At 44.3% G+C, this 24,752-nt stretch overlaps 1 protein-coding gene across 2 annotated transcripts in view; it reads right to left on the bottom strand.

Moving 5' to 3' along the window:
• TTC7A (tetratricopeptide repeat domain 7A) overlaps positions 1-24,752 on the bottom strand; it is a 523,501-nt gene that overhangs the window by 448,064 nt on the left and 50,685 nt on the right. The window lies entirely within an intron of this gene.

The following is a 24,752-nucleotide window of genomic DNA, read 5'->3' as shown; positions in this document are numbered from 1 at the left end:
CTGCTGCTCTCTCTCATGGGTTTCAACCCCTTCTTCTACCTCAATCCCATTTTTTCTTTCTTGAGGCCCATTCTCTGACTATTCACCCCACTACCTCTCCAGGTAGCTGAAGTTTATCGCCCCCCCTCCTGATAAATCCCTCTCCTCCTTTCTGATTGGCTAATTACTGGCTTGCTTTCTTCCTTGACCCATCTTCCATTCCCCTTATTCTTGGCAACTTTAACCTCCAAGTTGATGAACCTTCCAACTCTTATGCCTCAAAACTTCTTTCATAACCTCCTCATGTAATCTCCAACTCTGCTCTACCACCACTACTCACAAGCATGGCCACTGCCTTGACCTAGTCCTTTCCTCCAATTGCTGTCTCTCAGACATCTCCACCTCAGTTCTTCCTCTCTCAGACCATTATGTGATAACTTTCACACTAAACCACCTACCCCACAGCCTTATCTAGTCACTACCTTGTATCCTTTTGTTTCATCTCTCTTTTCCTCCACTACATTGAGACAGTTGACAAACCAGTTTCTTCTTAAAATATAATACTCTCCTCTGCTTTTCTTGCCCTCCCCTTACCTATCCTATAAGGTGCACTAAAATCCAGCCTTGGCTCACCCCTACAAATCACTTCTACATTCCTGTGCCCACTCTGCAGAATGTCTCTGGCTAAAATCCCATGCCCTGCAGACAATTGATTTCAAATTCATGCTGACCTCTGAAAGACTGCTACAGCTGACAAACTCTCTTGTATCCAACCCTTGCCATCTCCTCAAACTTCCTTTGCCTCCTACCCTTTCATTCTCTGCCCAGACCATCGCTGACTACTTCCATGACAATATTTGCAAAATTAGTCTTGATTTCTCAACCAGGTCACCTTCACCTCTCTTCCCTATTTCTTCCTTCCCCTGGCCTCCACCACTCTCCTCCCTTTCTGAAGTCACAATGGAGGAAACTGCCCATCTTCTCTCCTCATCCAAACTCACTACTTGTTCCTCTGACCTCATTCCCACCCAGTTCCTCAGCTGTATTTCCACTGCGGTCATCCCTTCCAACTGTCACATCCTTAATCCATCACTTTCCACTGCTACTATTCTGCTGCCTTCAAACATGCTGTGATCACACCACTCCTCAAAAACCCTCAATGGATCCTACCTGCCCTGCCAAATATAGTCCCGTCTCCCTCCCTTTTGCTTCCAAACTACTTGAATGTGCTGTTCACCACCACTACCTTTACTTCCTTTCATCTGTTAGCCCACTCCAGTCTGGTTTTCACCCTCTACATTCCACACAAATTACCCCTGAAAATTCTCCAATGACCTGTTTATAACTAAAGCCAAAGGCCTTTACTCAGTCCTTATTTACCTTGACCTATCTGCTGCTTTTGACATTGTTAATCATAACCTACCCCTCGCTACTTTGATTTCAGAACTCTGTCCTATATTGGTTCTGGTCTTACCAACTCCCATTATACTTTTAGGGTTTCTTCCTCTACTGACATCCCATTATCAATTGGTGTGCATCAGGATCCGATCCTGGGCCCTCTTCTTCTCTTCATTCTGTATGCTAATTCCCTTGGTACTCTGATTTCCTCTCATGGCTTGCAATACCATTTTTATGCTGATTCCCAGATTTACCTCTCTCTACCAGAAATTTCATCAGAAATCCACTTCCAGATCTCAGCCTTCTTGTTTGACATTGCTGCCTGAATGTACCTCCACCACCTTAAAGTCAGCATGGCCAAGTTAGAGATCCTTATCTTTCCATCCCAAGCCCACCTTCCCTCTTCCTCCTTTCTCTATTTATGTAGATAAGACTCTAATCTTCCCAGTCCACTCAGCCTATAACCTTGGACTCATCTTCAACTCTTCTCCCTCCTTTTTTCCACATATCCAAAACACTGCTAACCCATATCACTCTCTCATCACCTCACACTTAGAATATTGCAACCTGATCCTCAGGGTGTCTCCCAGTGAACCATCTTTCTCTCCACTACAATTCATCCAAAATTCAGCTGGCAACTTTTCTTTCACCAAAGTCGCTACACCCATATAACCCTTTTCTCAAGTCACTACATTGGCTTCCTATTTGTTACACATGCAGTTCAAGCTCCTCTTACTCACCTATGTGAGCCTTCACTGCAACTCCTCGCTACCTCTTCTCTCTTATCAATATCTATACCCCTCTTCATGCACTCTGCTCATCAGGCCAGCCATTCCTATCTATGCCCTTCTCATCTACCACCGTGCTTCTGGCTGAACCAAATGCTTGGAATTGACTTCCTGAGCTGGTGCATCATGTTCCCTTTCATGCCTTAGTTAAATTCTGTCTAAAAACCCACCTTTTTAAAGACTGCTTTTAAATCTTAACCCCTAGTTGTCCCGTTTACAGCATCATTCGGTTTTAGCCATTTTCTTAATAAATGAAATTCCCAAAGTTTCTTTTGCCCTATATTTTAGTCTTGATTAGATTGCAAGCTCTACTGAGAAAGGATTGAATCTTAAATGTTTTTGTACAGTGCTGCGTACATCGAGTAGAACTATAGATATGTTAAGTAGTAACAGTAATATGGATTCTTTGTACGTTGTAATACCTTTCATTGGAATTATATAAGAATAGCTCAAACATGACGTAGTACCATTCTTTGCTCTTCTAAAGATAGGTTTTGAAAGTGAAAAATTTATTGGATACAAATATGGAAAACAGGTTTCAGGGTGCAAATGCACCCCAGTTTATCCTCACTCTGTCATTCTGCTTACTATAACAGCTATAGGTATTAACTGAAAATTTCTGTTTGGCTCATCAACTCTTACATATGCTATAGCAGGCAATGGATTTTAATACATAGCCTACAACCTATCACTCATCCTTTGAAGTTTCAGTGAAAAGCTACAAAAGAAAGATGGAGGTTCTTTGAAGCAAAACATTTAAGGAAAGATTATCATTACATAAAATAGAAAGGTAAAAAAAAAAAAAAGTCTGACAGACATAAACCAAGACGGTTCCTCACAACAGGAAACTGACTTACATATGGAACCCCAACTCCGGGTTATTAAGTTGTGGAGAAGGGAATGCTATAGGGAAAAACTGTTAAATTAGACCTATGTGACTAGAAAAACTGCAGGTTCTTTTGTAGTTGAGGGGTAGGGGGCATAGGGGGCATTCCATGAAGTTAGCAAGTAGCACATTTAAGACTAATCCGAGAACATTCTTTTTCACTCAACGCACAATTAAGCTCTGGAATTTGTTGCCAGAGGATGTGGTTAGTGCAGCTGGGTTTAAAAAAGGTTTGGATAAGTTCTTGGAACTGCTATTAATCAAGTTTACTTAGGAAATAGCTACTGCAATTAATTGCATCAGTAACATGGGATCTTCTTGGTGTTTAGGTACTTGCCAAGTTTTTGTGGCCCGGTTTGGCCTCTATAGGAAACAGGATGCTGAGCTTGATGGACCCTTGGTCTGACCCAGCATGGCAATTTCTTATGATCTAAAACAAAATACAGTTTCAAGACCATCTGTTCCAATATTTGGTAATCCTTTTACACGCCAAGCAATCTCTCACAACTTAGAGTACTAGCTGGATTCCCTCTGGATATGCTCTGAATTTCCCGCTCCTCATACAGATGTAAAAAAAAAAACCAAAAAAAAAACCCCTCATAGTAGTCACAACGTCACTGAATGAATATGATGAACTTCAAAATAGCAGAAATGTGCTTCATATATATACACACAAATGAATATTACAACACCACCATTAAGGGCTCCTTTTATCAACTCAAAAGTCTTTATATTAAAGTAATTAAAAATGTATTAAAGCCTCCAAAAAAGCATTGCTGCAGTTAAATTAAAAAAAAAAAAACCGAGAGATTTCTAGTTTGTGCACATTTCTTTTCCTTTCTTCGCAGTTCTAATTTAAGTTATCTTTATTATTTAGTTAGCACAACTAACACACAATCTTCTGTGGGAAAACCCACAACTCCCGTTTTTCTTCCAGACTTTGGAGAAATGAACTCTGGGAACTCTTGGCTCCAGGAGACTATTCAGGTACAGGCATCAGAAACACTGTTTTTCCTTCAAGCCGCTACAAATACTCTGGCTCCCACTTCACACTGGCATCTATCTTGGATATAAAGGAAATACACGAGTGGTATGATTTCAGAAGTTGGTTTTTTTTCCAAGCTGTTAGGTTGCAGGATCTTATGTCCTTTCTCTGCACTGCTTGCACACGCATCCGGTCCTCTGCCTCCCTGCAGCTCTCGCTCTCCGTGGCTCCTTCTGCCACCTCCCTCCAGGGGCTTGAACGCAATCTCATTCCTCAGGTATGAACTCCCTCCTGACTGGATAGTTGCAAGGTTGTCTTATCTGCTACTGGGATTGGATAACAGTCCACACACAGATTGCAGCATACTGAATGGATCCCAAGCAGGCAACAGTCCAACGGGGGGGTTACTCTTAGCTGTGCTGAATAAGGTCATAGTCCACTCCTCCATTTGAGACTCAAGAACATGGGAAAAAAAGCTATAGCACACTACAGCTACATACAAATTGGGGTTGGGCCTACACACAGAAAGATATACAGTATCTGATGACATATAAGGATGGTAACATCCACCTAGTCTGCTCATTTTATTTCATGGCACAATGCCATAGACCCCAGCTGATCTCTGGCTCTCCCCTCACTTCTTCACCACTAGGGCATCCTCCCTGGGTTTAACCCATACTTCCTTAAATTCTGTTACTGTTTTGGTCTCTACCACTTCTCCCACAAGACCTTTCCTCCCCTCCCCCACCTTTTCCTTGAACGTTTGCTCTGGAACTTCCTCTCCGCAGCCACAGAGGCACTAAGGAGTACAATCATTAAAATATGCCTTGCGCACTCTGTGGGTATATGGAATCTTTAGTTTTTAAAACTTCAAATTTAACATTTTTAATTAACACGTCTGAAATAGATTGTAAAGCTCTTTGTGCTTTTTTCTCAATTCATGCCTGCAAAAGCCTAGGACAACCTTTTACAGGATTTTAATCCACCTAAGCAAATCATTCCATATATCCTGTTGCAATAAAGTACTTGGCTGAATATAACCAGAGATATATCAAGGAAGAAAAATAAAAGGTCATGTTAGAAGGAGTACTATTAGAGTAAATCTGATATGTAATCAGAACAGCACTCAACACAAGCAGTATGTATGGTAAGAAGCAAACAAAATCAAATAAATATGCATAATTTAATCCACACGGAAGCAATTCAAATCCACTCACATTTTATGAGAAGCTTGCAAAGCAGTGTCTCTAAAACCATAAGAAAAAAAAAGAACAAGTCCAGTTTGGAATGAACTTGAATAAACGTTTCTATAAACGCAGAAATAATTTATTGACATTTACAAATCTGATTATGCACGTAACTACACAAAAAAAAAGACTAACATCACACAAGTGATGTTAGTCTTTTTTTTTTTTTTTTTTTTGGCAGTGCCAAAAGTTCTGTATAATGACACTGTCAAAAAGTTTTAGTTATCTGTAAACCGATACGATGTGCAAACGGCTATCGGTATATAAAAACCTATAAATAAATAAATAAATAAAATAAATAAGTGATTTCATGATGAGCTTCAGCTCAACTACCTATATTGCTTGCATACACAAAGAGATGCACATTTCCTCATACAGTGCCTGCTCACTAAATCCACCCACACAGTGAATGATCCTTTTACTAATGAAAAGCTCCCTTCCCCATAGTTATGTGCGTGTGAGATGGTACTCTATTACAGTGGTTCTCAACCTTTTTTCGGCCTGGACACACCTGACAGATGGTTCTCACATGCGTGACGCACCGAACATGTGACCATCACGGGGCTAAATGTAAACATGCACCCTCCACAGGAACCCCCTCAACCTCCAGCAATGAGTGCAGAGCAGAACTAGGACATTTCCCATATAACTCACCATACAAAAAAAGATATTCTGGTTCTGATGACATCTCAGTAAAAGCAAAAGAAACTCCCTTTACTACCAAGCACAATAGCCTTCCTTATGAAAAGACAGTAATTTACCACTAATGCATATCCTATTGAGAAAATACAACAAATAAAATTGATACAAATGCCTACATGCTAGTAAAATACCTCACCTCGGTCACACACCCAGAACTGACCTTCACCAAGTACAGAAAAACCACAAATTATATATATGGAGACAAACTGGAATGGAAAACCAAACAAGCCACTCTGCATGCAGTGCAAACCTGGAGAAATGGAAAGAGAAATATAGCACCTAACAGACTCTCAGGATTTGCAATAATGCACACAAACTAACCCACACAAAGTTACACCTGTATTATGGAACACACTCAAACAGTACTATTAAACCAGGCCCAAAACACCAATACATTTCCTATTGGGAAAACAGAATAAGCCAAGCTGCTATAGAGCCCCTCACAGAAATAATTGTAAAGCTATACTAAAAATGTTACAAAATAACTAATGAACAGAACAACACCCAACAATTAAAAACTCATAAAAATTATTAAAAATTGTCCAAATATCAATAAAATATTTCAAAACAGCAGACATCGCGTAATACCCGATAATTAAAATGGCAGTCAATCAAGCAAAATAAAAAAAAATGTTTCTCTCCAGCAACTCTCCTACTCCTTTCCCGTCCAAGCCAATAGCACTCACCAGAAGCAACAGTGGCTGCTGAAGCTCTGTCCTCACAGTCCTCTTCTTAGGGCCCACAACCAGTCAGTCACACACCGACACCCACATAAGAACATGCCTTACTGGAACAGACCAAGGGCCCATCAAGCCCAGCATCCTGTTTCCAACAGTGGCCAATCCAGGCCATAAGAACCTGGCAAGTACCCCAAAAACTAAGTCTATCCCATGCTAGTAATAGCAGTGACTATTTTCTAAGTCAGGTAATGGACTTCTCCTCCAAGAACGTATCCAAACCTTTTTTAAACACAGCTATACTAACTGCACTAACCACATTCCTTGGCAACAAATTCCAGAGTTTAATTGTGCGGAGTGAAAAAGAACTTTCTCAGATTAGTTTGAAATGTGCCACATGCTAACTTCATGGAGTGCCCCCTAGTCCTTCTATTATCTGAAAGCGTAAATAACAGATTTACACACTCTTGCTCTCCTCTCCCCTTCCCTTGCTTAACTCTTCCCATCCTTACACTTCCTTCTCCCTCTCTCATACACATTCAGACTCCTGCTCACCCCTCATTCTCATACATTTGCTTGCTATCTCCTCTAAATGCTTCCCCTACATACCCTTGGATCGCCCCCTTACCAACAATCTTGCTGTCTCCTCACACTCCTCCCCCTACACCAGTGATGGCAAACTCCAACCCTGAAGTGCCACAAACAGGCCAGGTTTTCAGGATATCCACAATGAATATGCATGAGATAGATTTTCCTCCAATGGAGGCAGTGCATGCAAATCTTTCTCATGAGTATTCACTGTAAATAATCCTCAAAACCTGGCCTGTTTGTGGCACCCGAGAAGTTTGCCATCACTGCCCTACACAAATACTCTTGCTCTCTCCTCACTGACCCTCCCCTCCTTTCTTGCTCTTTCCTCTCACTGTGCCTCCCTCCTAATCACACACACACACTTTTCTTAGGGTTGCCAAGTTCCAACTGAAAATTCTGAACACTTGGATGCGCAGATTACAATTTTCACTTTTTTTTTTTAGTCATGTGGAAGGACAAACACTTGCCTTATTACTAGAAAACTATGCACAAAGCGAGGTGCAACCAAATGATTCCAAATATAAAAATTACCAACAACTTCCCATTAAAATAGCAGGAAAATTGCAATTATTTATAACTGTCACCCCCCCCCCCCCCCCCCATCATTAGGAAAACTTGTCTTTTTTTTTTTTTACCTTGTATCACACCCTTTTACCCAGCACTGCCATCCCAGGAGTGGTGCAAGGATATTAGATGCCCTAGGCCAGAGCTTCCCAAACCTCTAGCCAATGTGACTCCATTTTACCACTTGAAAATTTATATGACCCCAGAGGACGACCAAAACAAATCAGGAGTTCAATCCCCCTCCAACAATCACTCCACCCTCACCCTCTCCAAACTCCACCTGATCCCCTCTCTCAACCTCCATCCCCTCCAGAGGACCTCCTCTCTCAACCTCTGCCCCTCCAGCTGATCCCCTCTTATATCCTACAGCTCCTCTCACCTTCACGGACCATCCCTTCTCTCACCCCCTCTAACCCTTTCTTCTCTTCCTAGCTAATACTCTCTCATCTCTATGCTTTTATAACCCCAATTGATCCTCTGTCATCCCTTCCTCTCACCCAATCCTCTTCTCCCTCTTGCTCACCCCCCAGCCTCACCTCCAACCCTTTTTTCACATTCTCCTAGTTATCTCCTGTCACCCTACATACTCCATTTTATCTTCTGTCATACCTTCCTCACCCTCCACAGCCAATTCTTCTCCAGGTGATCCAATCCTCAAACCCCTCCTGCATCTGATTCCTTCCTTTAAACAGTCCCTTCTCCAAACATTCTCCTGGTCAGGGTCAGCAACATTTCCCTTTTGACCCTAGGACCAAAGATGGATGACAACTGTTGGGAAGAGAGGGCAAGCTGCTGACAGGGGTAACATTTTTTTTACTTGGGTAGGTTCAGTAGTGGGTGAAGAAATAGGAAAAGTGGCAACCTCCACTGGCCTGTGCACACAGTGCACCCTTCCTTTCATGGCTGTCCCAAACCCAATTGGGATCGGCAAATGGCAGCAATATTAATGATGAAAGTCAGCATAGAGTCTGTGAGCCAATGCAAGTTTACAGGCCCTATGGAGGTCCAGATCCCTTCTTGTTTATGGCTTACTCTTACCATAGAAACTCATGCAAGGGCAGGGTCGCTGCAAGGCCTGTGAATGTATGCTGGCTCACAGACTCTTCGCTGATTTTCACTACTAATGCAGCTGCTGGAACCTGAAAGAAATATGCTGTCCTTTGTGACTCCAGCTGAACATTTTGAGAACCCCATTTGGGTCAGAATCCACAGTTTGGGAAGCCTTGTCCTAGGCAAAGCTTACAGTCTTGTGTGACACCCCCCCCCCAGCCCTCTGTAAGAAGATAATTTTAGGAAGCTTAGCTAGATCCCTGGAAGACTTTGTGATGGATCAGAACAGGCTCTAATGATTGATGATTATTGCATATAAGTTGAATACAGGTATTGTATAAAAACATGACACTATCATGTCGCTCCTGGGACTTCCTGGCAACAATGAGCTGGGAGAGCTGGGATGGCCCCAGAGAACATCTGGTTCTCTTAACAGGGGAGAACAGACTACGACATCTGGTGTCTCTAAATACCTGGGAAAATCAAATACCAAAGACTAGTTCCAATAACAATGAGTTTATAATGAATTGAGACATTTGGTGTCTCTTAAATGGGGAGATCAAAGACTATTACTGAAATATCTTCCTGGTTAAAGTGCAAATTGAAACACCTAACTTGCAGAGGGATATATATTTATAAGGAATTGTATTTGCCCAATTTAGTTGGATGAACTGAAAGGAACAAAGAGCGAATCAGCTGGTTCTTTTTAGGGTCCCCGAGCTCACAGTCTTCCAGGTTTCCAAGGACACTGTCTTACAGATGGAAGACATTAGGGAAGTATTCTTTGTTGTCTTTTGATTAATAGTCTATCTTTATTTGTTTGTTTCCTATTTACCTGTATTGATTTATATACAGCTTACTGTGATACTGTATTCAATTTTGATATTATTTATCTATGCTGATTTATTATCCATGTATTTGCAACATTTAGTAAACTAAGTTTTGCTTTACCGGATTGTGTGTAGAGTGTTCTATGATATTATATAAAATATACCCCCATATGGCCACCATGCACACCTTCCCCACAAACACAACTGAAAATTATGCAGTTATTATAAGAGATTTTACATGGAAAAGGACATTCAAAGTACAGTCTTCTGAGGTAAAATATCACTCACAACATACATATTATATTTGCATGTACTACTGTGGTGCCAACCCATATGGTATTAGGCCCATTACAACATGTGATGGGTGTAGTCTTGGCTACCAGGAAGCCATAAGTAAACTGAATAACAATTGCAATAAAGTGCATCTCCCAAACCAAAACCACATTAACTACCAACACGCAAAAAATAAAAACCCTACGTCAGAAAAACGCAACACTGAAAATATTATATTGGGCCCTTAAACACCAATACACCACCTATTAGGAGAACAGAACAAGCCAAGCTGCTATAGAATCCCTACACAGAAACTACATGCCAGCACAACACCTCACCTAGGTCACAAATGCAGAACACAGACAACCCTCACCAAATGCAGAATAAAAGGACCATAATATATAAATAGAAAAGTGCAGGCAAAAACTGGACTGGAAACTGCAACAAGCCAGTCTGTGATTTTTTTTTTCCATTTTTGCATTATGTACAAACATCTTCATTCCTCATAAAACAAACAAAATCAAGAAATATAAAAATCATAATAGTGAAACCATATTAAAAAAGTACATATTTCAAAACAACTGAATTGACAAACATCCAATAATTAATAACTCGTTTTACAATTTTTTAAACTTTACCAGACATCAATAAAATGTCAAAACAGAAAGCACAAAGTCCAATGATTAAAACAAATAAGGGTAAAAACTAACCCCAGCTCTCCATACTTGGGAACTATTTGATTTTCAGTCAAATTGTTGTGGATTAGAGGAGGATGACATTTTATCCTCTCTCTCTCCTATACACAAACTCCCTAATATACATAATTCATTCTCTCTCACACATGTTGTCTATCAAGCATACTCCTCTCAAACACACAGACTCACAGTTACAGGCTCTTAGGCTTTCACACTCACTGGCTCTCTCATACTCACTGATTCTGTCTCCTTCATACACACTTTCTCTCTCTCATATACATGCACTGAATTTCTCCCCTCTTACATACACACACACACACAAAGATGGTAACTTTTAAACAGATGCATGGGTACACATGTGAGCGTTCATTGGCTTACACTCAGGGATGCGGCCATATTATAATATACACGCTTAATTGGCGCATGTTATAAAGTAGTCTCATCACGCGCACATATGCTTCTACCACGCAAGTAGGGGGCTGGGGGGTGTTTAATAGACACGAGTGCAGACGCCATTATCAGTCTTGCCAGTTTGTTCCCAGTTTGTCCACGTAAGGGACAGAGCTTCCAACCCCGCCCCACCCCCTTATAGCTTCCCTTCTCCCATTAGCCTCTGCCCTTAAGACCCCCATCAAACTATCTATTTATCTTTGTTTTATTACTTCTTCTGCTATGGAGAATGTGTAAGGTTACATGGCAGGGGACCCAACGCATGCTTGTGTGCTTAAGTATTTATGCACCAATTTGAAGTTGAAATCCAGGAATGCCCATGCCCCACCCAGAACACGCCCATGCCCCTTTTTTGGAACTTTTTATTAGTGCGCACAATGGGAGATACAATGAACTCGGATGCCTTTTAAAATATGCTCGGCATGCACCAGCCCGACATATTCATGCCGGCCTTTTAAAATGCACATAAAAGGCTCTAACACTCACTGGCTTTCTCTCACACACACAAAAACTCTCTTCTCCCTCCCTCCACCCACACACAGGCTCTTTCATACTCACTGGCTCTCTTTCTTCCACACACACACACACACACACACACACACAGGCTTCTCATACTCACTAGGGGTGTGCATTCGTTTGCAACGTATTGGTAATCCGCAACGTATAGGGCCATATTAGTTGTATTCGTGGGGAAGCGAAACATATCACGATTCCCCATGAATACAACAAATCTTCACTGAATTATTCGGCCGTCTAAAGGAGCAAATTTAAACAACCCCCCCACCCTCCTGACCCCCCCCCCCAAGACTTACCAAAAGTCTTGTGGGGGTCAGAAGGGTCCCCCAAGAGTTGCCAAAAGTCCTTGGTGGTCCAGTGGGGGTCCGGGAGTGACCTTCTGCACGCGGGCCGTCAGCTGCCAGTATTCAAAATGGCGCCGATAGCCTTTGCCCTCACTATGTCACAGGGGCTGACCAATGGCACCAGTAGCCCCTGTGACATAGTATAGTCAAAGGCTATCTGCGCCATTTTGAATACCAGCAGCCGATGGCTTGAGTGCAGTAGATGGCTCCCAGACCCCCCCGCTGGACCACCAGGGAGTTTTGGTAAGTCTTGGGGGGGTTGTAATTAATTACATTTTAGCTGGGAAACGAATAAGAATGAACGCATGAACGTATCGGGGGCCCCCCTTGCCGAATGCAACGTATCTGCCACCCCGACGAATACGAATACCAAATGCAATGTATGCGGTCCCTCTGCACATCCCTAATACTCACTGGCTCTCTCTCCCACCCACATACAGGCTCTCATACTCACTGGCTCTCTCTCCCACACACACACATACAGGCTCTCATACTCACTGGCTCTCACTCCCACACACACACAGGCTCTCATACTCACTGGCCCTCGCTCCCACACACACACAGGCTCTCATACTCACTGGCTCTCGCTCCCACACACACACAGGCTCTCATACTCACTGGCTCTCTCTCCCACACACACACAGGCTCTCATACTCACTGGCTCTCTCCCCCACACACACACAGGCTCTCATACTCACTGGCTCTCTCCCCCACACACACACAGGCTCTCATACTCACTGGCTCTCTCCCCCCCCACACACACAGGCTCTCTCATACTCACTAGCTTGCTCTCCCTCATATGCACACTCAGATTTCCTTCTTTGCTCATACATTTGGCAGACAGGGCTTGGACTGCCTGCTGGTTCTCTACTCATGGGGGTGCATCTTCTTCTGCTGGCAGAGAGTTTGAGCTCCCTCCTGGTCTGCTTCTCCTGGAATGCATCTTCTACGGCCAGCAAGACTTGAGCTCCCCGACAGCCTTCTGCTCTCAGGGCTCATCTTTTCGGCCGGCAAGGCTTGAGCTCCCTGCTGGCCCACTGCTCCTAAGGCACTTTTTCATCCAGGCTGCAGCTTCTCCCATCCAGGGCTGTCCCTACTACCAGTGGCATACCTAAAGTATTTGGCACCCAGGGCGGATACCTTCTTTGGCACTTCCTCACACAGGCTCCCACTCACTCACACACACACACCCCTCACACACACATACACCCCTCACTCACACACACACACACACACACACCTCTTGCCTCTGGTGTCCTGCATGTGGTTGGAGAGCATTTCTAAGAATGCAACCCTGGATGTTTTGGATATATATGCCCTAAAATGCTAAATTTAGTCTCCAAAATTTCACTCCTGCATCTTCCTATGTCATTGGTATCCACATGTACCATGACAGCCAGCTCTTCCCTAACATTCTCTAATCTTATCTAGATGATATGTGAGGTCCGCTACCTTCGCACCAGGCAGGCAAGTTACCAAGTGATCCTTACACCCACCAGCCATCCAGCTACCTACATTCCTAACCATCAAATCGCCAACTGAAACAGCAGTCCTAACCCTTCCCTCCTGGGCACAGATTTAAGCTTGGTCTACCGGACTCTATCTTTGGCAGGTCTGCTCATTATAAAAGTTTGCAGCTCTACAGAATAAATGCCAGTGGGAAATTACAACATAGAACCCCTCACATCATCTTGTTTGTCACCTGGCCCTCTTGTATAAATAATACAAAGCAAGTTTTCATTTTTGTCCAAATCCACTATGAATCTGAAGATATGTTTGTCTCCTCTCTCACTCACCCCCTCTCCCAATTAACAAACTGGCTGATACATTTTGGTTGGGTTCAGTGATGGATTTAGGGGTTTGGCACCCCTAGACACCATTGGTGCTGTCGCCCCCTATCATACCCCCCTTCCAAAGGTTGGACAACAGGGAGCAGAAGGTCTAAGGCACAGTCCCCTAGTTTCCTGTGGCAGCTCAGGCGTAGATTCTGTTGTGGCTAAAATTTAAAAATACAGAAGCAAATTGGCAAACATTTCCATCTTTTATATTACATTATAAAAGCAAAGTAGTTTTACACCATGATAAGTATAATTTTATATTAGTTTTATTGGGTGAAGAAAAGTGATCTCAAGTATCAGTACACTGAGGAGACAGGGATGGGGAGGGGAAGATCAGGAATGGGATGAGGAGAAAGGGAGAGGAGTGTGAAAAGGAAAGAGGACTAGGGATGGGGGAAGATGGGGAAAATTAGTAATCTGTGATGGATAAGAGGAGAAGAGGGAAGAACAATTTCTTATGTTCTTATGGGAGTAGGAAGGGTTGGGGAGTGGGTTTCAGGATTTGGAGAGAAGGGAGAGGAAGGAAGGAAGGGAGGTTCCAGGATCTGGGGGATAGAATCCAAGATCAAGGGAGGGAGGATTTGAATTGCAGTGGGTGGGGAGGAGAGGAGAGGATGGAGGGATCTTTCCCATGCTCCAGTCCTGTTCCTCCTCATAACCCCCTCTAACATCCCACCCAATATCCTTTCTCCATCATACACAGACCTATGCCCCCTAGCCAATCCCCCATCTTCTTTTCCCCACCCTCCAATGATCTATATTCAGCCATTCCCAGTCTCCCCAAAATGACTCCCCTTTGATCTGTCTGCCTGGAAGGGAGGCGCTGGATCAAGAAGGAGAGGGCCGTTCTCTGCTGAATGAGACTCAGCACAACTGAAAGGCAGCCTGCTGCCCTGCCCCCTCCCCCAGGCACAGGCCTAGTGTGCCCTATTGTCAAATCCAGGCCTGGTTGGGTTTGAGATTATTTGTGCGCCCTCCTGTGGCAGCAAAATAACTAAATGGCTAAGGAGCTAAAATACAGCAATCATCCAGAGACATCAAGGGCCAACCCACACATTGTAAGGTCAACAGAACAGATTTGGGAAGCTCTGTACAAATCCCTCCCATGACTGATCTATCAGAAGAAGCAATTCTAGTAACACCAGAGATGAGCAAATGTCTCGTATTTAAACATCTTGCATATCTAGTCAACTTGATCCCATATCAAACGAGGAAAAAAAAAAAAAAAAAGAGGACGTGAGTACACATGCATTGATACAATTTAGACATTAACACAATTCCTCTGCGGGCAAAATATTTCAGCACTGACTGAAATTGGCTATAGAAGATAAAAACCACTACTTGCCAAAGACAAAATACTGCCCCTTGCCCTAGAACGTCTGCAGGGAAATATCTAAAATGATAAAAAGGCAGCTCCAGCTGCTTTTCTGCAGGCATGCCCACTGTTTCACAATGTTTCTGCGTAATTGACAGTGCACAGTCTGCTATCTAATAAATAATATTACAGCTTGACCAATATTTTATCTATGCCTGAAGGACTGTGTGCTAAAAAATGATTATGCTGACTGAAATGTATTATGCATGATGTGACAAGAGTATAATTTTGCAACCATCATGTTGATGGGTTTCAAGTTACAAAAGCAAATGCCCATCGTCTTTGTTATGCTCTGCATTTGTGTCAGCCTGCTCAAAAAAAAAATGAGACTACGCATTTAAATAAGCATAATGTCCAAGTCCTTAATTGATACAGCAAGGAAAAAAAGCATATGGAATAATAAGTTAACCAGGAACAGAGTCCAGCAGAACTTCCAATCAGCAATGCGACAAAAAATGTTTTTAAAAATGCTTTTCTAATTTCACGGTGCAGGGGGAAAAAAAAACCCACCTTTTAAGATTACTGAAATCTAGTGACTATCAAGGAATCATTTAGCAGTTAGCTATACTTTTAGGTAGATTAAAAAATGAACTTTTCTTTACATAACATCTCGGCAGGTATTAGTAACCAATAGCCTTGACAAAAAAAATAAAACATAGTCCATGATGGCAGATACAGAAGTGGCCCATTCCATCTGCCTTGTTAATTTGGTCTACACATTGCTAAAGATTAGGGGTATGCAGGGGTATTTCTTTCCTTTTCTTTCATTTGTGGGGGTGGTTTCGGTTTTGTGTTGGGGGGGGGGTTTCCCCCCATTTCCTTTGGTTTCATTTGTTTCTAGTGTGTGCTATTTTGCAACATCCATTCTTAAATAGCCCCCGCCTGCCTTTCTCCTATACTCTGTAGGCCCGCCCCCACCCATCACGGGACCCCCTCCGCAGTTTCCTTCATACTTAAAGTTGGTAAGCCCCCCAGCCCTGGGGACTCACTGGTGCTGCTTCTCATAATGGCACTGGACTTTTGACATTTTTTCATACAAAAAAAAAAATAAAAAATGGTATTGGTGGTACCATTTTGTTATGTGGCCCAGCTCTAAGGTATGGTAAAGGGAGAGTCAGTCAAAGAAGGACCAATGAGGGTGGGAGAGAGCGAGACTATTTCCAAATGGCAGCCTTTTTGTTTAAAATTGAGGTGACAGAACAAATAAAAACACAACAGGGAGGAGGACCAGTCCCCATTCAACACTCGCTGACATGGAAGGAACCAATCCTCCTTCAGAACTGAGTTCCCAAATGGGATTTGCATTTACAACCCAGAGTGAAGTGTATAAATTAATACCAAGGGCCAGTACCTGTCAGCTGGAAGGCGCTTAGTATTCAGCAGAGCAGAAGAGACGAGATCCTCTCCTCCTCCCGCTCTGCTCCGTGGACACTTCTGGGATATCAGAGTTGGGGGTGTGGGGTTATTGGCCCACAACTGGTTGAAGGTAGTGGATGGTGGCGGGGCAGCACAGTGGCTCAACCCCTACAGGTTTTTTTTTAAGATATTGGGAAGCAGAAAGAGAGGGGGGGTGGGGGACACTTGACCTGCATTTGGTTTTCTTTTTTTTTTTTTTTTTTAAGATATTGGAGGGGGAGAAATCAGCCATTGCGAATAACAAAATTTACACAGGCACAATAACCTTTATCTGGATAACTAGCTCAGCATATTCAGCGCAACATTTGCCCAGTTAATTTCTGCTAAATATTCGGCTTAGGGTTATCTGAGCAATGTTATTAACTTCTCCACGCACTGGCTTACTGAATATTGCCCTTTCCAAGTTTCCTGGTAAAGTATGCACTGCCAAAATCACAAAGATGAAAGAAGCTATTTAGAGTCTCAATGAATCATATTTCTGAACATGAGAAATAAATATGAAAGCACCATGGAGGCTGGTTATGTTATTTGCAAAGAGACTGTGTGCGCTGCAAAGCTGTTTTCAGAGGGGGGGGGGAGGGGTGAACATCAGTTTGTCTCAAACATTGGCTGCTGAGCAAATAAATGAACTGGCAGACAGATTAAACTGTAATATGTAATATGTTGTTTACCAGTTTTATGTATTACTATTGGCATGCTTTTGGGGGGTTTTTTTTATGGTGCAGCCAACCAAGTGAAGAGTTTGTACTTAAATAGCCTTGTGGCCAAAGAACTTTCACAATTTTGCTTTAAGGAGAGAAAAAGACAAGAAAAAATTATATTTAATCTGCTTTTACTACTACACATAGGTGGACAAGTTAACCTTAACCGTGATCTACTTGCTATTTATGGATTCTGATTTTCTTTACCAAACTTGTGCGCATACTCATGATAGCCATGGGCTCTTTCTTTTTTTTTTTCCCCCCTGTAATTCTGCTTTTATTGACACAAATGCTTGTAATAACCCATCAAGCTCTTTGAAGCTTTGCAGTTTATTTTTGACTCTGCAACAGATGACTGAGTGCAGCAGTTTCATGATGTCCTTATCCACCATCTGTTCAAAATATACTTCCTTTTCTTTCTGCTGTGTTTCATCTATTTCAAATTTGCAGGTACTACAACTCAACTCATTTTGCTGCCTGAGTTTTTTATCTTGTCATTTAATATAACCATGTTTCTATACCCACACATTTACACATCTAGTCTGGTACTAGCATTCAGTAAATAATGCACTATGAATAAGTAAGCACCCTGTTCAGCATGTCCTGAAAGCTCCATTACCTGGGGCAGAGATTATATATTGCACCTTGTACTGTGAGATAACAGAACTAAAACCGCTTATAGCTTTGGCACCTGCAAGTCAGTTGGGTGGTTTCCATTTTATGATGCTGATTTTTCCTCTTATCGCATATTTCCTCATGAACCAAACCTTCCCCAGACATTTGGTCTACATCAGGGCTTCCCAAACCTGTCCTGTGTGCTTACCATAAACACCTATCCTGGGGACCCCACGGCCACTCGGGGTTTCAGGATATCCACAATGAATATGCATGATATACATTTGCATACCATGGAGACTCAGTATATGCAGATTTATCTCATGCATATTCATTGTGGATATCCTGAAACCCCAAGTAGCTGTAGGGTCCCCAGGCAGGTTTGGGAAGCCCTGGTCTAGATAATATTGTGCACCGAAGGGCAAGTTTGCTTACCATAAACTGTTTTTTCTGTGGATAGCAGGGTGAATTAGCCATATACTCTGGGGATCGTCCTCCAGTCCTCTAGGTGGTGGAGCTCCTCAAAGCACACTGAGCTGAGCTCTGTGTGCCTGCCTGTGTACATAATCACGCGGTCTCCCGGTCTGCCTCAGTCTGTTACCCAAGCTTGCATTTGTACTGTCTGGAGACTGTCTGGGGAGGTGGGAGGGTTAGCATGGCTAATTCACCCTGCTATCCATGGAAAACACCGTTTACAGTAAACAAACTTGCTCTTTTCTCCAGATAAGCAGGGTTGGATTAGCCCTCTAGTTTCTGCAAGCGATGGTGATCTGTTCCAGTCTTATTTGGGGGGGGGGGGGTGCACTCAACCTGTCACATCACTGCAGACAGTCTCTTTAGATGTCCCTACCAAAGGAATGCTCAGTCTCACTGCTATATCTGTAGCCGTCTGCTGGCTAAGTCAGTCTGAGAAGTAAAGGTATGCAATGATGACCACGTGGCGACTCTACGTATGTCCCGAATAGGTACTTCATTGAGTAGACTATGGATGCTACCATCACTCTGATTTAGCAAACCTTTGCTGATGTAGGTACAGTGTCCACTGTCTTGTTATGTTAGAACAAGATACGCTGAGAAATCCCTGACAATATGGCTCTCTTGGAGACTGGCAGTCCGGAGCATCTGAGATAAAGGACATGAAAGTTGAGAAGCTCTGGACTGAGTTTGTACGTCCTTCTTAGCAAGCTAAGGCACTCCTATAGCCCACTGCGCAAAGTCGTCTTTCCTTCTCAGATTTATGCGGTCTCAGAACAGTTACTTACCTGGTTAAGAGGTAACACTGGTACCCCTTTGAAAGGGAGGAAGGGCATGTTTTCGTTATTTATCATGGTAGCACTCGTAGCTCACCAATTCCCTTGTTGGTGTTCAAATCATCCAAGAAGCATTTTCCTCCAGAGGGGATACCTCATCTGGCTACTGATCATGGGTTCAAGGGTGGTAGCATCAGCTGCTCTGGGAGTTGAGATTCCATGGCACCGGTGGTCTTTGAGCCAGTAAGCGTATTCAGAGGATACCTTTGATTCTGGAGACAGACGGGTGGCATGACACCAGAAAGCCCACAAGGAGAGTGGTAAGCAAAATATTGCTGACATGTACTCTACGGATAGTGTTAGACTCGACCAATACAGCAAACGGCGATATTGCAATAGACATTCCTAGGGCAGGAGAGAGGATAGACTCCGCATTCTCCGCACCACGCTGGATACATGGTCCTAATTGCTTGATAATACGGAGATTTTCCTGGAGAATATCTGGACGCCCAGGATTTGTCATGATAAGCTCAGGTACGTTCACACTGTCCTTTCAAATCCTGCCCTGTGGAGGTACATGAAGATGAGAACAAGGAGGGGAGGAGGAATAGCCTAGTGGTTAGAGCAGTGGGCTACAAATCAGGAGACCAGGGTTCAAGTCCCACTGTTGCTCCTTGTGACCTTGGGCAAGTCACCCTCCATTGCCTCAGGTACAAAAACAGATTGTAAGCCCTCTGGGGATAGGGAAATACCTACAGTACCTGAATGTAAACTGATGTGATATCTCAGATCAAATGTTTTTATATTAAAAAAATAATAAATAAATAAAAGAACCTGTCCCACAGCAGTCAGCTTTGAGTTGGCAGGTGGGTGAGACGGATGTATTTTCATTGTCGAGACCATCCCACCCTTCTGATCATGAGATTGGTACTACCCAGTCTTGCATTTTTTATGAAGGTGGGGTGAGCCTGATGTGTATCGTAGATTCCCCCCTTTGTGTATCTCCTGATGAACACCACTTCTGACAGCTCCTCTGAGCTGGACTCTCTTCCTTTGCTTGTGAATGAGTATCTATCTCTGACTACTTCAGGTTTGCTCAGGGAACCATCTTCGAGCTGCCCCACCGGATTGACTGCTGAGGGGCATCCCTATTGATGTCTGAGGATGCACCTTCGCTGCGATCCTTTCTCCATGTTCCTGGTGGCACCGTTCCTACAGCAGGAGAAGCAAGTGTTGTATCTCCCGTATATTCAAGTCTCTTTGCCAACACCCTAACTGCCGCCGCGCAAGGCTGAATTCGTCACCAGAAGTAGTTTGTAGGCTGTGTTGTTGAAGAATGGACTCTGCGGAACCTGCCTCTTGTTGCAGCAAAGAAGGGTTTTTCAGTATTTCATGCTTCTGGAAATGAGTCACTGTTCTCAACTAACTTTGATAAGGGTGCTCCAGACCACAGGAGCCCAGAAAAGGTGCCATGGACTGGACGCGGCTCACTTGATCCTCCATGAAGTCCTGTAAGTGGATACAGTGGTTGAGTGTGAGCACATAGACCTAGTCACTGGTTCCCACCAGACATAGGGCTGCAATGAGGTGCTGTATTAGGGGATGTCATTGAACTCCCATTAAACCTCCCAAGGTCTGAGCAGGACACAGTCCTCAGACTCTTATAGGTTATCCTCTCATCCCGTTAACAATGATGACGATTGGGGGTACTCCTAGTATTCTTGCTGGGTCTTGGAAGGGGTTGAATAAGCAGCTTCATGTGGTTGACATGAATCCACTGTCAGGTACAGCTGCAGGCAAACTGCAAGAGTATGGATTCCCGAGGATCAGTTCATATCCCTCTTCCCGAGTTATTAGCAGTCAGAGTGGGTTGGCGGGAAGTTATCCCAGCTTCCCGCTAATGATGGATCTGTTTAGAGCAGACGACCCTCTGATCTCTCGGCAACAAGGAAGTGCAGACACAGGGCCCCCCCGCTCCGTAGGAAGATGGGAACTCTACAGCTGCAACCCTGTTAAGAGTATCTTGTGGCTTTGAGGCCAAGTCCACTGCTAGCATTATCCCTGTGCGCTGGCACATACATTGCGCTATCACCTGCAGCCCTGCGCTGCCGTCCTCTGGAGTTTATTTCCGAAGTTATCCCGGTGAACTTTGATCTGGGGCCATGCCGCCCATCTGGCCATAATGGCTCTTGGTGATTCTGGCTGACTTCCCGTGTTCTCTGAAATGGCACAGACTTTTCCCCCTAGCATGCTGCTGCTTTGGGAGGGAGGGTTGCTACCTGGGAGGCAGCAATGGTCCAGCTTTGAGAGCTAGAGGCACTCATGCAGCCACTGCATACGTTCAGCATTCCCATTTGGAATATACGCTGTGTAGAGTCTCCTGTGATTGATGAAGACAGAAGAGTCACTAAGCAGCTCCAGAGACGTGTGCTCGAAACAGACACTCTGGTGCAACTGTCTTCTCTTGCAGCAGCCGGATAGTCCACGGCTGCCTGAACAAGAGAAATGTCTCCCCAGTAGAGTCGGGAGGTTCTATTTGGAGTCTCTGGGAGGTACTTCCCACTAGATAATCGCCATATTGGGTGCCTCCTCGTGCCATGTTGCCCCAGGGCTCCTGCCCTGAACTGGTACTGCGTTCTGGTTGCTATCTCCTAATGCAATGCCCTCTAGGAGCTGGCTGGGGGCAGTGTCTGTCTTTGCCCAGAAGCCCTGATTAATCGGTGTCTCTAGGGTGGCTGGGCACCCAGGCATCAGCCACAAGCATCAGTGTTGGTGGGAAGATTTACGCCTTTGCGACATGCCAGCAACACTCAATCATTTCATCCATTCCGTCCTGGGACATGACTCCCTGCGGGATACCAGGGCTTGCGTAAGGCAGCTCTCGCCATGGTCAGCATGTGCGCTCAACCTTCCTAGCCGCTTAACAGATCCCTGTTCCCATGCAGTTCCCCCTCAAGTTGACAGTGCTACAAGTCAGTCACAGACAACTGCACAGTTATTTCCACACTTCTTGGGAGCTCAATTCACTGGAATTGATAAGCTCCCCATTGGAGCGCCAGCCTCGATGCACCAGCTTCATCTTTGATGCTCCCACTTCAAAGCACCGGCACTTTGATGCACCGGCCTCAGTGCACTTGCGTCGAGGCATCAGGTTTTAGTGCGCAGGCCTGATATTTCCTACGGCACCCGCGTCAATAAGCAAAGCACCGACCACTCGGGTAAACTCATCCCATGTCACTGGGAAGCTCCTCGGGAAGGGGTTCCCAGTCCCTGTTCCTGGGTAGCCCGATCAGAGGCCCGGAGGAGGGCTGTTTCGACTGGTGGTCGTTCAGCTGTTTCCCCTCCATAGAGGCTTGTAGCGGGTTAGGAGACATGGGTCCGAATCTGATTCTAGCTCCGCTGAGCTGGGGCTCCTGCAGACTACTCCTCCTCCCCCGGGCCCTACACCTAGGCACCCCAGAGTTGGCCAGAGGTCACCGACGCACTGCTTCCCTCCAATGTTGCTCTATAAAGAGTGGCAGGGGGACTTGAATACTGCCCTTTCTTTTTCCAGGTACTAGAATCTGATTCTAGCTCCGCTGAGCTGGGGCTCCTGCAGACTACTCCTCCTCTCCCGCTGCTCTTTCTTCCCTGCTGCCGTTGCCGCCGGGCTATCAACACGTTCAAGCCCAGTGGGAACGGCAGCAGTGCTAAAAAAAAGCTGTGGCACTTGTGGCTGGGCCTTTTCTTCTTCCTGCGCCTGCCCCCCCCGTGACCCGGAACAGGAAGTGATACACGGTGCGCGGGAAGGAGAAAGAGCCGGCCCGTGCCGCGTGGAAAAGTAGCAGCAGCATCGGCCCCCGAGCAATTGAAGCAGACGGTAATCGGGAAAGGAGACAGCAGCATGAGCCTCCCACGGCCGATGGGATTCTTCTTTCTTGGCTTGCGGGGGGTGGAGGAGGAGGCTGCTGCAGCTACCATTTGTGCTCGGGGAGGGGCGGGGAAGAGGAAGTGAGTGAGAGAAAGAAGCAGCCAGCCTGCGTGTGATTGAGAGCAAGTGTGCGAGTGAGAGAAACTGGTCAGAGAGCTGATGTGTGTGTGTGTATATGTGAGAGACAATGAAAGTGACTGCTCAAGGAGATGACTGATGTGTATGTGAGAGTGTGAGAGAGAAAAAGCATTGAAGTGAGAAATCTGGGTATGTGAGAAAGCATGGGCATAAGAAGCCTGCTGTTGGGGGGGGGGGTGGATGTGTGTGAAAGAAAGCATGGGAGTGAGAAGCCTGATTATGTGAGAGAGCATTGGAGTGGGAAGTCTGTGTGTGTGTGTGTGTGTATGCATGAGAGAGAGAGACTGGTTGGTAAGGTGACAGTGTGTGTGTGAGAGAAAGAGACTGGTGTGTGTGAATGTAAGAGAAAGAATGTGATTCAGGGAATGAAAAGCCTGTGCAAGTGGAGAGCGAGCATGGAAATGAGAGAGAGACTGGTGTGTGTGTGTGTATGTAGGTGTGTGTAACAGAGAGAAAGTGATTATGGGAATGAGAAGCCTGTGCATGTGAAGAGAGTGAGCATGGGAGTGAGAAACCTGGGTGTGTGTGAGACACAGCATGGGAGTGAGAAGCCTGTATAGATGAAAGAACATGGGAGTGGGAAGCCTGTGTGTGTGTATGCATGAGAGAGATCAGGTGACTGGTGTGTGTTTGTGTGTGTGTGTGTGTGAGAGAAAGAAAGTGATTATGGGAATGAGAAGCCTGTGCATGTGGAGAGAACGGTGAGTGTGTGTGAGACAGAGAAAGTGATTATGAGAGTGAGAAGCCTGTATATGTAAGCAGAACACGTGAGTGGGAAGCCTGTGTGTGTGTATGGCATGAGAGAAACTGTTCAGGAAGGTGACTGGTGTGTGTGTCAAAGACTGTTTGGGAGATGATTGGTGTGTGAGAGACAGAAACTGGTCATGGGAGCATGACTGGTATGGTGTGTGTGTGTGAGAGACATGGGCATTAAGGAAGAGGACCATGAGTACAGAGCTTAGCCTCTTCTGCTGTGGGCTACGGCCTGCATGGAAGAGGAGTAGGAGAGCTGCTGGAGGGGGGTAAGTAAAGGTGGCTTTTTAAGTTTATTTTTCTTGATTGACTGCCATTTTAATTATTTAATATTATGTGATGTGTCTGCTTTTTTTGAAATATTTTATTGGTGTTTGGAGAATTTTTAATAGATTTTATGAGTTTTTAATTGTTGGATGTTATTCTGTTCATAGCTGTTTAGAAACATTTATTCTGCTTATTAGTATAGTTTTACAATTATTTCTGTGTGGGGATCTATAGCTGCTTGCTAGTTCTGTTTTCCTAATAAGAGGTGTATTGGTTTTTAGGGCCTGATTTAATATTTATAGTGTTGCCTTTTCATAGATAGGGTTGCTCCTGTTTGAGTGTATTCCATAATACAGGTGTAACTGTGTGCGGATTAGTTTATGTGCATTACTACAGATCCTGGGAGTATGTTAGGTTGGTTCTGTGTCTGTTACCGAGATGAGATATTTTACTAGCATGTAAGAGTTTTATCAGTCTTATTTGTTGTGTTTTCTCAAGAGGATATGCATTGGTG

Source organism: Rhinatrema bivittatum, chromosome 3 (assembly GCF_901001135.1).
Source record: "Rhinatrema bivittatum chromosome 3, aRhiBiv1.1, whole genome shotgun sequence".
Lineage (NCBI taxonomy): Eukaryota > Metazoa > Chordata > Amphibia > Gymnophiona > Rhinatrematidae > Rhinatrema > Rhinatrema bivittatum.
Note: the sequence above shows the minus strand (reverse complement) of the source record. Positions and strands in the feature narration are given on the sequence as shown.